This window comes from Varanus komodoensis, unplaced genomic scaffold (genome assembly GCF_004798865.1).
Source record: "Varanus komodoensis strain SLA01 unplaced genomic scaffold, ASM479886v1 scaffold1, whole genome shotgun sequence".
Classification (NCBI taxonomy): Eukaryota; Metazoa; Chordata; class Lepidosauria; order Squamata; family Varanidae; genus Varanus; species Varanus komodoensis.
This window is the reverse complement of record NW_025335268.1, coordinates 137,328,501-137,341,046: the sequence shown is the minus strand read 5'-3', so window position 1 is coordinate 137,341,046 and position 12,546 is coordinate 137,328,501. Positions and strand designations below refer to the sequence as shown.

General features: G+C 41.6%; 1 protein-coding gene across 1 annotated transcript in view; it reads right to left on the bottom strand.

Annotated features, from left to right (window-relative positions):
* Positions 1-5,965, bottom strand: part of LOC123032149 (bile acid receptor-like) — a 46,074-nt gene extending 40,109 nt beyond the window's left edge. Inside the window, exons 1-2 of the mRNA XM_044447840.1 lie at positions 5,873-5,965; positions 4,668-4,751 (exon numbers count right to left, since the gene is read on the bottom strand). The gene's annotated coding sequence lies outside the window, so the exon portion shown is untranslated. The remainder of the gene's footprint in view (positions 1-4,667; positions 4,752-5,872) is intronic.
* Between the last annotated feature and the right edge of the window lie 6,581 nt (positions 5,966-12,546).

The window sequence follows — 12,546 nt, the reverse complement described above, 5'->3', positions numbered from 1 at the left end:
AGGCATTCCAGCAACCTTATCTTTTTGCATGTTTACTTACAAGTAAGACCGCTAAGTTCAATGGGACTCACTCCCAAGTCTATATGCATGGGATACAATGTTAATGTTACTTGGAAGCATCCTTTACACTGTGAGAATGCCTGTGATCTATTTCCCAATGTTTCCTTAGTCTACTATCCAAATTCCTTCACCTGGGCATAAGCCTTATTGAATAGGACTTACTTTTGAGTAAACAGGCATTAGATTGCAGTATCAGCCATGAAGAGACTTGAATAAAACTCTTCTTTCTCAGCCTATTGTAGTTCACAGGGTTCTTTTGAGGATAAAATGAACTATATATTATATTGAACTTTGTGCACAGAAAAATGTTAATAATAGTAATAATGTGGGGGTAAAGATCCTGTATTTCCTGCCTCTGACCCTGTATTTTCTAGCATTGTTCCTCTGTTTGTATTTCTCTTTTCCCATCCCCTTCCTTAAATTATCCCTGCTTTCAGTCCAGGTACTTCTTGGCCAAACTAGTAGTTAAGTCAGCTCTGAGCCTGTTGCCTAACTGCCTGTTATATGCATGTGTTTAATACATATTCCTTCCTTCAAAAAAAGTTTTGGGTAGCAATGACTTCTGAACAAAGATACTTTAGGACAAGGGCAGCTTAACCCTGTTCACTTGTGTCCACGACCTCCACCCAGGTTTTCTTCCTACATGGTTGAAATTATAAGCAAACATGCATTTGGAATCCAAGTCCAGTTGCTGGGAACTGTTTGGAAGAAAGAACTCATATGCAGATAAACGATTAAGCCCCCTCCCTTGCTGCTTTTCCTTTCCTTTCCTGACTGCTGCTGCTGCTCCCCTTATCCTCATCTCTTCAAAACAGTCAGTGCTGCACTGCTTTATGCACAATATGTCATTGGCACGTTTGCACACAGTTTATATTAACATCTTACCATTCTTGATAGGGAAGTAAAAGCAGAGCAGAAGCATTTGTAATACAAAGAACTGTTCTGCATTCACTTTGCAAATCAATAATCTTTTTAAGGTGCATGAATGAAAGAAAGGTCTTAACATGTTGAGAAAAAGTTGTGCTATGTATTTCTACAGTTGTTACTAGATTTCTGTGGCCATTTGGGGTGATGGGTTGTTTATGATGTATTGGGATGCTACTTATAGAAAAGATAATTTACTTTTTAATCATGTATTCTACGAATATGCACTCCCTAGAGAGGTCTGCCTGGGACCATCATTATATGCTTTTCGGTGCCAGGTAAAAATCTTTTTATTCACCCAGTATTTTAATGTTTAATAGATTTTTAATTATTTTTATTTCAGTCATGGGTTACTTAGTTTTATTATTGGTTGGGGTATTTACAATATTTATATTTATACTGTTGTATTTATTTATCTTGTTGTGAGCTGTCCAGAGATACAGAGTGATGGATGGCCTAGAAATATCCCAAATAAATAAAATGAATAAATAAATATAACTCTAGTTTGGCAGAGTCAAACAATATTAGCATTCCTGGGGTCTTTGGTATGGTTCTTTCATTGTAGAGAAGTCAAACTTCCACCCTGATGATGTAGTAATCACTTAAAGTTATGGTGTCTGTATTTAAGCTAAACTAGTGGCAATAGTTGGGATTGAAGTTGTAATCTAGATAATTTGTGGTATAGCAGAATAATACAAATACATAAATGAAAAACTTGCTTTCTTTCACGTTGATGACTAATGGTCACATTTTCCCTGCTCTTAAAAAAAATATTTCCTAAAAGTGCTGGCTAGACACAAAGTGAAATTGAAGTTTAATTTTAAAAACCCATAAATATCCATGAACCAGAGAGATGAGTGCACAATAAATGTGTGCATTCCTTTTTTGAAATAAGGGGGAAAGAGTCATTTAATTGTGAAAGCAACATATACAATTTCCGTTTGTGTATTTGCACAGTGACACCTACAGTTTATATAGCAGAAAAGGAAGTATTTTCCTAGTAGTGCTTGGATCTCACTTCTGCAACAAAACCAGAGAGAAATACAATGGACTAACAGACTAACATAGAAAATCCCGTAGTGAATTCTGGTAGGGGCACCACTGAGAAAGCTTCTTGGTTGTTGTTGAGATAAAACATAATGGAGTATCATGTATGCCATTTGGACCCCTTGGAAGAAAGGGGGGTGGGAATAGATTTATTTCCTTGTTATATTTATCATGTAATTATTGTGCCCAAGAAGAGGTGTTTGAGGGCAGTTGTCCTTTAAGTAATCCAAGAGTTGCTCATAAGACTCACAGCTTTAGAAGTGGCTTTTGTAAGATGTTTAAAGAGGTACAACTTCTATAACGTATGAAGGAACATTCCTATGCATATTTAGATTTTAAAAAATGTTCTTCAACTTCTGGCTAAGAAATTCTGGACATTTCAGGAGTTTTTTCTATCTAAACTTGCATAGGATTGCAAAAGCTGTTGAACAACTGGGATTTGGTACTGTGAATTTCACTTGTCCTGCCACACTGTCATTAGAACACAGAAATAAGAAAATACCCTAACCTTCTCCAAGATTTATTCACAGGATATTCCTCCCGCCAACAGAATAAAATTCAAATTGAATTAGCCTTAACAAGCATGCAGATGACTTGACAATTTTATTTATTTATTTAGACCGTTTCTATACTGTCCCTTCACAGACATCTCAGGATGGTTTACAACAAATTAATAAAATAGAATAAAAAGAGAAATACAAGTAGCAGTTATACAGCATCCAATATAAATATAAAACCACCAATTAAAACAGGTTAACAGTTAATATATTGGGAGAATAAAAAAAGTTTTCGCCTGATGTCAGAAGGAAAAAAGTGCTGGCGCCAGGCACCTCTCTGGGGAGTGCGTTCCACACTCGGGGCACCACCGCAGAGAGGGCCTTCCTCCAGGTAGTCTCCCTTCTGATCTCTTTCAAGGACAGCTCCTGGAGAAGGGCCTCTGACTCAGATCTCAAGGGCACTTGGGGAGAAGGTTAGGAGCAATGGAACAAAGTACTGAGGCTAACTGCATTATGTGAAGCAGTAAGACTGGACGGCTCTTTCTCTAGTAATGTTTCTAGGTACAGTGTTTGCCTGCTAGAGCCAGCTGTACAAATTAGTAATCCACTGTGACTCAAATCATGGCTTTACTAGATATGCGTACTCATTACCAGCCTGCAACTTTTTGCCCAACATGTAGTAGTTTTGCCCTTTGGAGGGATGTTCCTATCTGTACTTTTCCTGCTGGGACAGCTTCCTACTTTATTTGACAAAATGCAGCCATGTGGCTAAAAGAGTTATTAAAAGCATTAAAGCATTAACCTCTCATAACCCCATTTTTCACTTTGTACACATCCGTAAGTGTTTAATCGAACTGGAGTTAAACACAGAAAACTTGGAGAAGTCAACTTTATACATTCCCTTCAGTTTACACAAAGCATGATAAGAAGCCAGAAGAATTAGAAAGAAGACAGCAGCATTTAGAAAAGACTTATAATTTTATTTGCCTCCTATATACCTAACCCTAACACTAAAGAAGACTGCTTGGATAATGAAGCAGTTTCATATGGGCAAAATCCATGAGTTATGCTGCTTTTTGTGATAGGTTCCTTTTTTTCCTTCTAATGCATCGGGAAAATGTGGCAACATACACAAAGCTTTCACTTTTGGAGAATTAAAGAACAGAGATGGAATTCCTGAAATGCTGTACCCACTTACCTGGGAATAAGCCTCACTGACCTCCGTGGGGCTTACCTCTGAGTAGGCATGCAAAGAATCGTGCTGGCAAGGTGCAAGTCCACATTCTCCCACTTGGGAGTAAGTTCCTCTGACCACAGTTGGGACTTATTCTTGAGTAGCCATGTAGCGGATTGTGCTGTTAAGTTGCAATCCTGCAATCTGATCTGGTTCATGCTCCATTGCAGTTGATGCAGCTTATATCTAAGTAGACATGTACAGGATTGCACTGTAAGGCTGCAATCCTATACCCACCAATGAGCTGTTTAAACCATGGGTTGTTGGGACTGCAAGTAAATGAATCCTGTGTGATAGCCATCTCTGTTTTGAATTAACCATCAACAAACCAGGAATGCCTGTTTGTTACCCAAACACAGAGTTCCAGGTTCAGAAATCCCATCAAACTATCCAGGAACAGGTTGTTGATGAAAGTTGAATTAGAAAGTGTTGAACATGTGGGAGGCAATGTGCCTGCTTATTCCTGCGTAGCCCTACCAAATCCTGAGTTTTTTTTAATCCAGGAACTGGAATTGTGCATGAACCAGATCAGTGGGATTCACTTCTTATTTATTTTTCTTATTTTTCTATTTATATCCTGCCTTTTTCCCACAAAGGGCTCAAAGCAGCTTACATCATTCTCCTCCTCCATCTTACCCCCACAACAACAACCCTGTGAGGTAGGCTGGGCTGAGTCTGTGACTGGCCCAAAGTCACCCAGTTGAGTTAACATATACATTATATAGTTCATATATATTAACATATACATTATATTGTTCAATATTGAGGAATGGCCTTTCCAGATAAGCATTATATGTATGCATTCATTGTTGCAGGAGATTCATATATATTTTTTCAAACAATGCTTTCACTGTGCCTATCACATTTTCGTAGTATGCAGCTTCTCTTGTTGGAAAATACATTACCTAGCCAGTCCTGCCTCTCCCCAGCTGGTGCTTCCATTGTAATCTGGACTATATGGTTTGTGGTTACATAAATGTCTTCATTGCCTAAAGAAGATTCAGTAAAATCATCAACTAATTAATAAATATTTTCCTGAGAAGTGTGTTAGCCAATTAATTTCAAATCTTTTCACATTTCAGCAAATAATTACAGATTGAGTTAAAGAAATATTAAAAAGAACAGTTTGATGAATAAAAGCTGCTACTCATTGTTTAGAAGGCAACTAACTGATCCTAATTTAATTGTAATTTTATTTACATTTCCATAAATACGCCAGAACCAAGATAGCCTAAAACAAGAAGAGTGTGTTTTTAACTTGCCATCCTACAAATTCAAATGGAGCCTTATTAATTAAAAATTTACCCCCAGTTAATAAACTAAAAGTTTAGTTAATTATTTACTGACAAAACCAACTGAAGCCTACAACCTCTTTTTAAGGAGATGTTTAAAAGTTATTTAGAATCATTTAAATGTTTCGCTAGTGGTGGAGATCTTGTTGTAGTAGGTAAGCAGGAGATTGTTCCTGTAGCATTTTCAAGAAAGAACTTGATGTTCATAGGTAAGATTAGGACCTTTGTTGCAAGGAAACCTTTTCATTTGAAGACTGCTTTGTCTTCTCAGTCTATCGACTTTTTGAAGGCTGTTTGTTTCTCCTGTTCAGCAGTGGGGTGCTCGGGTTATCAGCCTTTTAACTGGACACAGTAGCTGTGTATTTAAAGTAGCCTGACATGGAGAAAATGGACTGAATCTAGATTTACGTTTTAGTTAGCGTAGAAAAGGCATGAAAACAGGGACCTCAACAGAAAGGCTGATTTTCTGAGCATTAAGCTGCTGTTAAAGGCATAAGAGCAGAAAAACTGTGCTTTTGTTTTCTGGTCAATGGAACATTCACACACACAAATCCTGTTTTTGCTTCTTAAGCTGCAACAAGATATCCCCCTTCAGCTAAGTAATTGCTCTGGTAAAAAGCTAAACACCATTTCCATCATATGAGGATTTCATGTCATGTTACTTTCATTGCTTATTTTCTAAGTGTTAATACAGCACTAAAGACAGTGGGACTTGAGGAGGGATGTTAGGTTTTGTAATCCAAGTGCTTACCCCCAACAGCACTGTGTCAAGACAGCAGAGACATTTAGTCTGGTTAAATGCAATATAGCACAATTACCTCATTATGAATGATCCTGCATTCTGGGGACTGAAGCAAACCTGGACTTAAAGATTCTTTGCCTCCCCAGTTAATCCTTCACCAAGTAGGAACCCACATTTATATCTTGCATTTGCCACAGAACTTGAGGTGGAGAATAAACACTATAGCCTCTTCTGTTTATCAGGGAGCACAGTCCTGGAATTTATTCAAAACATGTTTACCTCTGCTGGAACACATACAAGTGAACACAGTGGCTTCCACTGTGTTGAAAACATGATCTTGTGTCACATGCAAATGCACTTTCCAGAAGTCTGGCAAACTGGAAACTGAAGTGTGCAGGAAATTAACCCTTTAAATACACATTTATTCAGCGCATTAGCTTTGTTTAATTGCAAGATAAAAAGGTGGTGGTGGGGAGGACAACTCTGCCCCCTCACCCCCACAAAAAAAAAATCATAAAGGGTTGGCAAGCGAAGTGAAAGTGCGGCCCTGCTCACGGAAGTTGTCCATGAGAGGAAAACAGGAAGATCAGTACCCCTATTCTCCTCCTCCCAAAAGCAATTCCTGAAGTGAGCACAGTCCCTCTCTCATGCTCACTTTCCCAAAAGTAAGTGCAACTGAAGTCAATGTGATTTGCTTTTGAGTAGACTTGTACATGGCATCATTGAAGACAAAAAAAAAAACTTCTGGGTAAGGGCTACTGAAGAAAATGTGATCTACTTCTGAATAACATGCAGTTGTTCCTACAGGAGAGCAGCGGGAAGGTAGAAGGAGCATTGTATTTAAATACTCTGCAACTCACTGGGCAAGTCAGGCAAGAGAGAGGGAGGGAAATGGGTGGGAAGAGCAAGGGAGGCAGAAAAGCAAACTGAAGGTTTATCCCCATCTTAGGGTTGCTGTTGTTCTGTTGAAGATGGATAGGACACCGAAGCCATTCCTGATCCTCCTTGCAGGTTAGCACACACTGGGAAATGTATCTTGGAAAAAGGACAGCACAGAAAAACTTGCAGTATAACTCATCTGAAGAAATCTAGGATATAATGGCAGAAGGAGCATTAGGAAGATTGTTTGAGAATGCATTGTGTGGCATGTTAGTAACTTCAGTGCAGGTAAAAATGAGTAGTGTAGATCACCCCCTGGTTCATGCATGACAGCCCATTGGTTTAAACACTCTTCTGCTTTAGCATACAACCTGTGATCAGCTCCTTCATGAGTTTTGGGGTCTGATCCTGAACCTGGCCCAATGAGTTGCTTAGGAACTAAAAAAAAAAGTGCAGCCACCTGGGTTTGCACATCACACAGCACAATCTATGGAGGAGCTGAATATCAGCTGTGCTACAGAGTGGATGAGGTGAAGAACCCCACAGTTTGGAAGGGGGGAAAATCCTTCAGTTATGGATAGGGGATGCGTTATGATGTCTGCACCAGAAACATCCACATTGAACTCAATGCAAGGTGTAAACTTGTAAGGTGATGTGGTGAGATTAAAGACGCATTTCATGCCACACTCTCTAGCAGACAGTCTTGGGTGCCTTATGAATGGCTGGCACTCTGGTACTTCACAGCATTTCACTGAGCACCATGGCTCAGGGTGCCTACAGGCACAAGACCGGCACTATTGTATAAGACTGAATAGTGTCAGCAATTCCACAGACCCACGTGGACCCACCAGGCCAGGCGTACAGAATCTCAGGGTTAGTGTCCAAATCCAGCCCATGAGTGCCAATCCAACCCTCTGGGATTTTCCAGATGGCCATACACCTTTTCCCTATCCTCACCCATCTTCTCATGCCTATCGATTGCCAGGCGGTTTTCCAGCTTTTCTGCAGCTTTCCATCCATTTTAAAATGTTAAAATGTCTTTGCTAAGGTTGTACTACCGTCAGAAAAATGTTTAAGTTAAAATTTCCTAGCATGTTTGTCCTCTTCTGCCTTCAGGCCCATCCCACCAGTGGAATGCAGGCCCGGAGGTCTTCTCTGAGATGGAATGTGTTGTTTGGTCTGAAAAAATGTTTAACAGCCTTGTACCAGGCCCTATAGTCTGAGCAAATTGTCACTGGAAGAATCTGCGAACAGGCTTGTCTTGCCCTGTCCCTTGTTTCCTGCTGTAGAACCTAATAATCTGACATAATCTGTCTCTGGGCATGTGGATTGTTGTCTGTCTGCAAAGAAACTAAATTCTATGGACACTGCAGCTTATCTGTGTGCATGGCTATGGCCTGACAGTGAGTCATGCTTTCCAGAGAGTAACACCCTGAATAAGCAAGAGTTCCCAATCTCCATGATGGGATTTAGGAAATGTCCTGACCTGCTAGAAAGTTGTTTTCTTGTGTTGGACATAGGGAGAAATCAACATGACCTTTAAAGTAGGATTTAAGTGACTACCTTGTCATGGTCAGATCACTTCCTCATAAGGTTTGAGCTTGAGAGCAGCCTTTCCCTATGCAAGGGTGTGGACCCGATTGTATTGGTCCGCCCCCGGAGCCGGATGGATCCTGATGGATTCCTGGAAGCTCTGGGGGATTTTCCGGTTGACAAGGCTGGTGATCCTGTCGATGCTCTGGTCAAACTATGGAATGAGGAGATGTCCAGGGCTATTGAAACAATCGCTCCCAAGCATCCTCTCCCACCTGGCAGAGCCCGTTCATCTCCTTGGTATACAACTCAATTACGGGTGATGAAGCAGGTTGGGAGACATCTAGAGTGTAGGTGGAGGAGATCACGGGGTGATTCTAACCGAACATACTTAAGAGCCCACTATCGGGCCTATGCTGTGGCGGTGAGGCAGCGAAGAAGAAATTCTTCTCCGTTTCCATTGCCTCCTCACAATGCCGTCTGGTGGAGCTTTTTTGGGTGGTGCAGGGGCTGATACATCCAGGCCTGAAGAAAGATCTTGTGCCACCCTCGAAGGCCCACTGTGATGACTTTGCCAAGCATTTCAGGGAGAAAATTGCTCAGATTCACCACGAGCTTGACTCTGCTATTGAATCAGATTCTACTGGGGAGACCCCATCGACACCGTCGAGTCCACAATTAATGGATGAATTTCAGTTGTTGTGGCCTGATGATGTGGACAAGGTGCTTGGACAAGTACGTCCTACCACTTGCTTACTAGACCCTTGCCCATCTTGGCTACTTAAGAAAGCCAAGGACGGAATTGGGACCTGGATCCTGGAGGTGGTCAACGCCTCTTTAAGAGACGGCCGGGTACCTGCCCCTTTAAAGGAGGCAGTAGTCCAGCCAGTCCTAAAGAAGGCATCCCTGGATCCAGAGGTGGCCACTAATTATAGACCGGTGGCCAACATCTCATTTCTGGGCAAGGTGCTAGAGCGAGTGGTGGCGGGACAACTCCAAGCACTCTTGGATGAAACTGATTATCTGGACCCATTTCAGTCTGGCTTCAGACCCGGGTATGGCACTGAATCTGCCTTGGTCGCCCTGTACGATGACTTGTGCAGGGAGAGAGACAGGGGGAGTGCGTCCCTGGTAGTTCTCCTGGACCTCTCAGCAGCTTTTGATACCATCGACCATGGTATCCTTCTGAATAGGCTAGCGGGATTGGGAGTTGGAGGCACCGTGTGGCAGTGGTTCCGTTCCTATCTCAACGGCCGATTCCAGAAGGTGGTGCTGGGGGACTATGGCTCTGCGCCATGGCAGTTATGCTATGGAGTTCCGCAGGGGTCCATTTTGTCCCCTTTGCTATTTAACATCTACATGAAACCGCTGGGAGAGGTCATCAGGAGATGTGGGCTGCAGAATCATCAGTACGCTGATGATACCCAGCTCTACCTCTCATTTTCTACCAATCCAGGTGAGGCAGGGGCTGTGCTGAACCAGTGCCTGGCCGAGGTAATGGGCTGGATGAGGGCCAATAAACTGAAGCTGAATCCAGACAAGATGGAGGTGCTGTTGGTGGGTGGCTCGGGCCTCGGGATGGGGGACTTGGACCTTCTCCTAAATGGGGTTGCACTCCCTCTGAGGGACAGGGTTCACAGCTTAGGAGTGCTCCTCGACCCTGAGCTGTCTCTAGAAGCTCAGGTGACGGCGGTGGCGAGGAGCGCCTTCCTTCAGCTTCGGCTGATACATCAGCTGCGTCCCTTCCTGGAGCATGACTGCCTGGCAACAGTGACACATGCACTGGTAACTTCCCAATTAGATTTCTGTAACGCGCTCTACGTGGGGCTACCCTTGAAGACGGTCCAGATACTTCAATTGGTGCAGAATAGAGCTGCCAGGTTACTGACGGGGACTGGGCGTTGTTCTCATATAACCCCAGTTCTCCGTCAGCTCCACTGGCTCCCGATTGAAGTCCGGGCCTGATTCAAGGTGTTGGTTATGACCTATAAAGCCCTAAATGGCTTGGGACCTGGGTATCTAAAGGAACGCTTGCACCCATATATGCCTTCCCACCCCTTGAGATCAGCAACGGATGCCCTTCTCCGGGAACCCTCTGTGAATGATATTAGGAGGGTGAGTACCTGGAGGAGGGCTTTCTCTGCGGTGGCGCCCCACCTATGGAATACGCTCCCCAGAGAGTTCCACCTGGCACCGTCGTTATTTGTTTCTCGGCGCCAGGCTAAGACCTTTTTATTTAAAACTTATTTTAATTGCTAAATTATTGAATTATTAGGATTTTAAAATTAGCCAAGAATGCACCGGGGGTTTTTTAATGTTCTTTTTCTTTTGAATTGTTATATTATTATTATTATTATTATTATTATTATTATTTATGTATGTTTTTATGTATTCTTTGTGAGCCGCCCCGAGGCTTTGTTACGATGGGGGAGACATAGAAATGTTTTAAATAAATAAATATCCATATGTATATACTTCCAGCTAACCTCTCCTATATTGTAACCAGTGGTACAATATGATGACAATGCTAGCAGAGATGCAGTGCCTGCAATTTTTCTGATTAGCAGGGATGCTAAGATCTATTATTATTATTACACTGTATTTATACCCTGCCTTTTTCCTATTTTGAAGGGCCCAAGGTGGCTTACCTAATTTCATTTTATCCTCACAATAACACTGCAAGGTAGTTTGAGTGACTGGCCCAAAGTCACCCAGTAAGCTTCATGGACAAATGGGGACTGGAATGTGGATCTCCTGGGTCCTTATGCTGACACTAACCGCCACACCAGCTCTCAGCCTTCTACCTCCTTTGATCTACCACTTGCCTCAGAATTCCTTTCTGAACTTTGCTGCAATTCTCTCAATAGCTGTAGGAAGATGATTTTTCCTGGTGACAATATATATTCCCTGTTCTAATACAAAGCATTCTGAAGTGGCTTGGTCTTGTATTGACAATGAAGACCCCATAGCTTTTCAAGAGATCTGCTCCTGGAGAAGATAAAACTCCTAGAATTCGTTTGCAGATATGGATCATCACAACCACCTGTATTTTAGATTCCCCTGGGGGCGTGGCTATGGAGGCCCACATGATGAGCACCCACCCTTCAAAATTTGCTACCTTATCACTCCTTTTAAGTTTTACTTGCCTCTTTCAGTTGAATAACTAAGACAGCTCATCTGAGTTATGCCTACATGCTATCATTTGAAAACCCATGCCATAATATCACAGATGAGGGAGCTGAAATCTGTGTCATGCTGATGAATATATTCAAAGACATCAGGGTAGATTAGCCAATGGCATTCTGAGCTGTGGGACTCATAATGGCCAATCACTAATAGCAATAAGAAGAGGAATCTATTATTACATTGCATTTATAACCCACATTTTTCCCTCTTGCAAGGGACCCGAGGCAGCTTATGTACTCCTCCACTGCATCCTATCCTCACAACAGCATCCCTGTGAGGTAGGTAAGGCTGCGAGGCAGTGACCCAGTGAGAGATTCATGACCCATTGACGTCACCCAGTGAAAGATTCATGACCAAGGGGGACAAAAACTTTCCAGATCCCTCACCACCACACCACACGAGCATTTGGGTAGACACAAAACATCTATGGATTCCCACAAGCATTTTTCTGAGCTGTAAAATGCATGTTTTTGTATGTTACTTAAGTGTTTTGTGTATCTTCCAAATATGATTGCCTAAACTACAATGTACATGATCGAGCATGACATTATTGAGAACTGTATTTGACAGCTTCAGTTTTGTCATTTTGCTTCTAGGGAAATATCAGACTTAATTTGATGTAGACCCACTTGTTTTGTCTTTCTGTCAGTCCAGGGTATTTGCAAATGCACCATGTTTCAGACGCATCAATTTTCTTCCTGTCTAGCTTTCACACCTATACATTATGATTGGTAATACAATAGTTTGGATTATTTTGACCATGGTCTCCAGTAAAACATCCTTATACTTTATGATCTTTTCTAGTTCCTTCATTGCTACCCTTTCAAGTCTCAGACTCCTTCTATCCTCGTAATTTCCTGATTGTAGTCTCCCCTTTAATTGATGACTGAGCCAAGATATGCAAAAATTTTCACAATTTCAATTTCTTCATTCTTTGGATGAAGAATTCTTTCGTTGAAGAAATCCATTTGTAATAAATCCAATGAATTTGTAAATAAATTTATTCATAAAGATAACTCTCTTCTTCAAGAGTGAATCAAAGTGTTCTACAAGTTAACCAAACATTTCCCAATATCACTTGATAATGCAGAGCTTATATTTTTATGTCTCTTAATGTGATGCATTCAGAGGTTGTTTTCAAACTGATTTCAA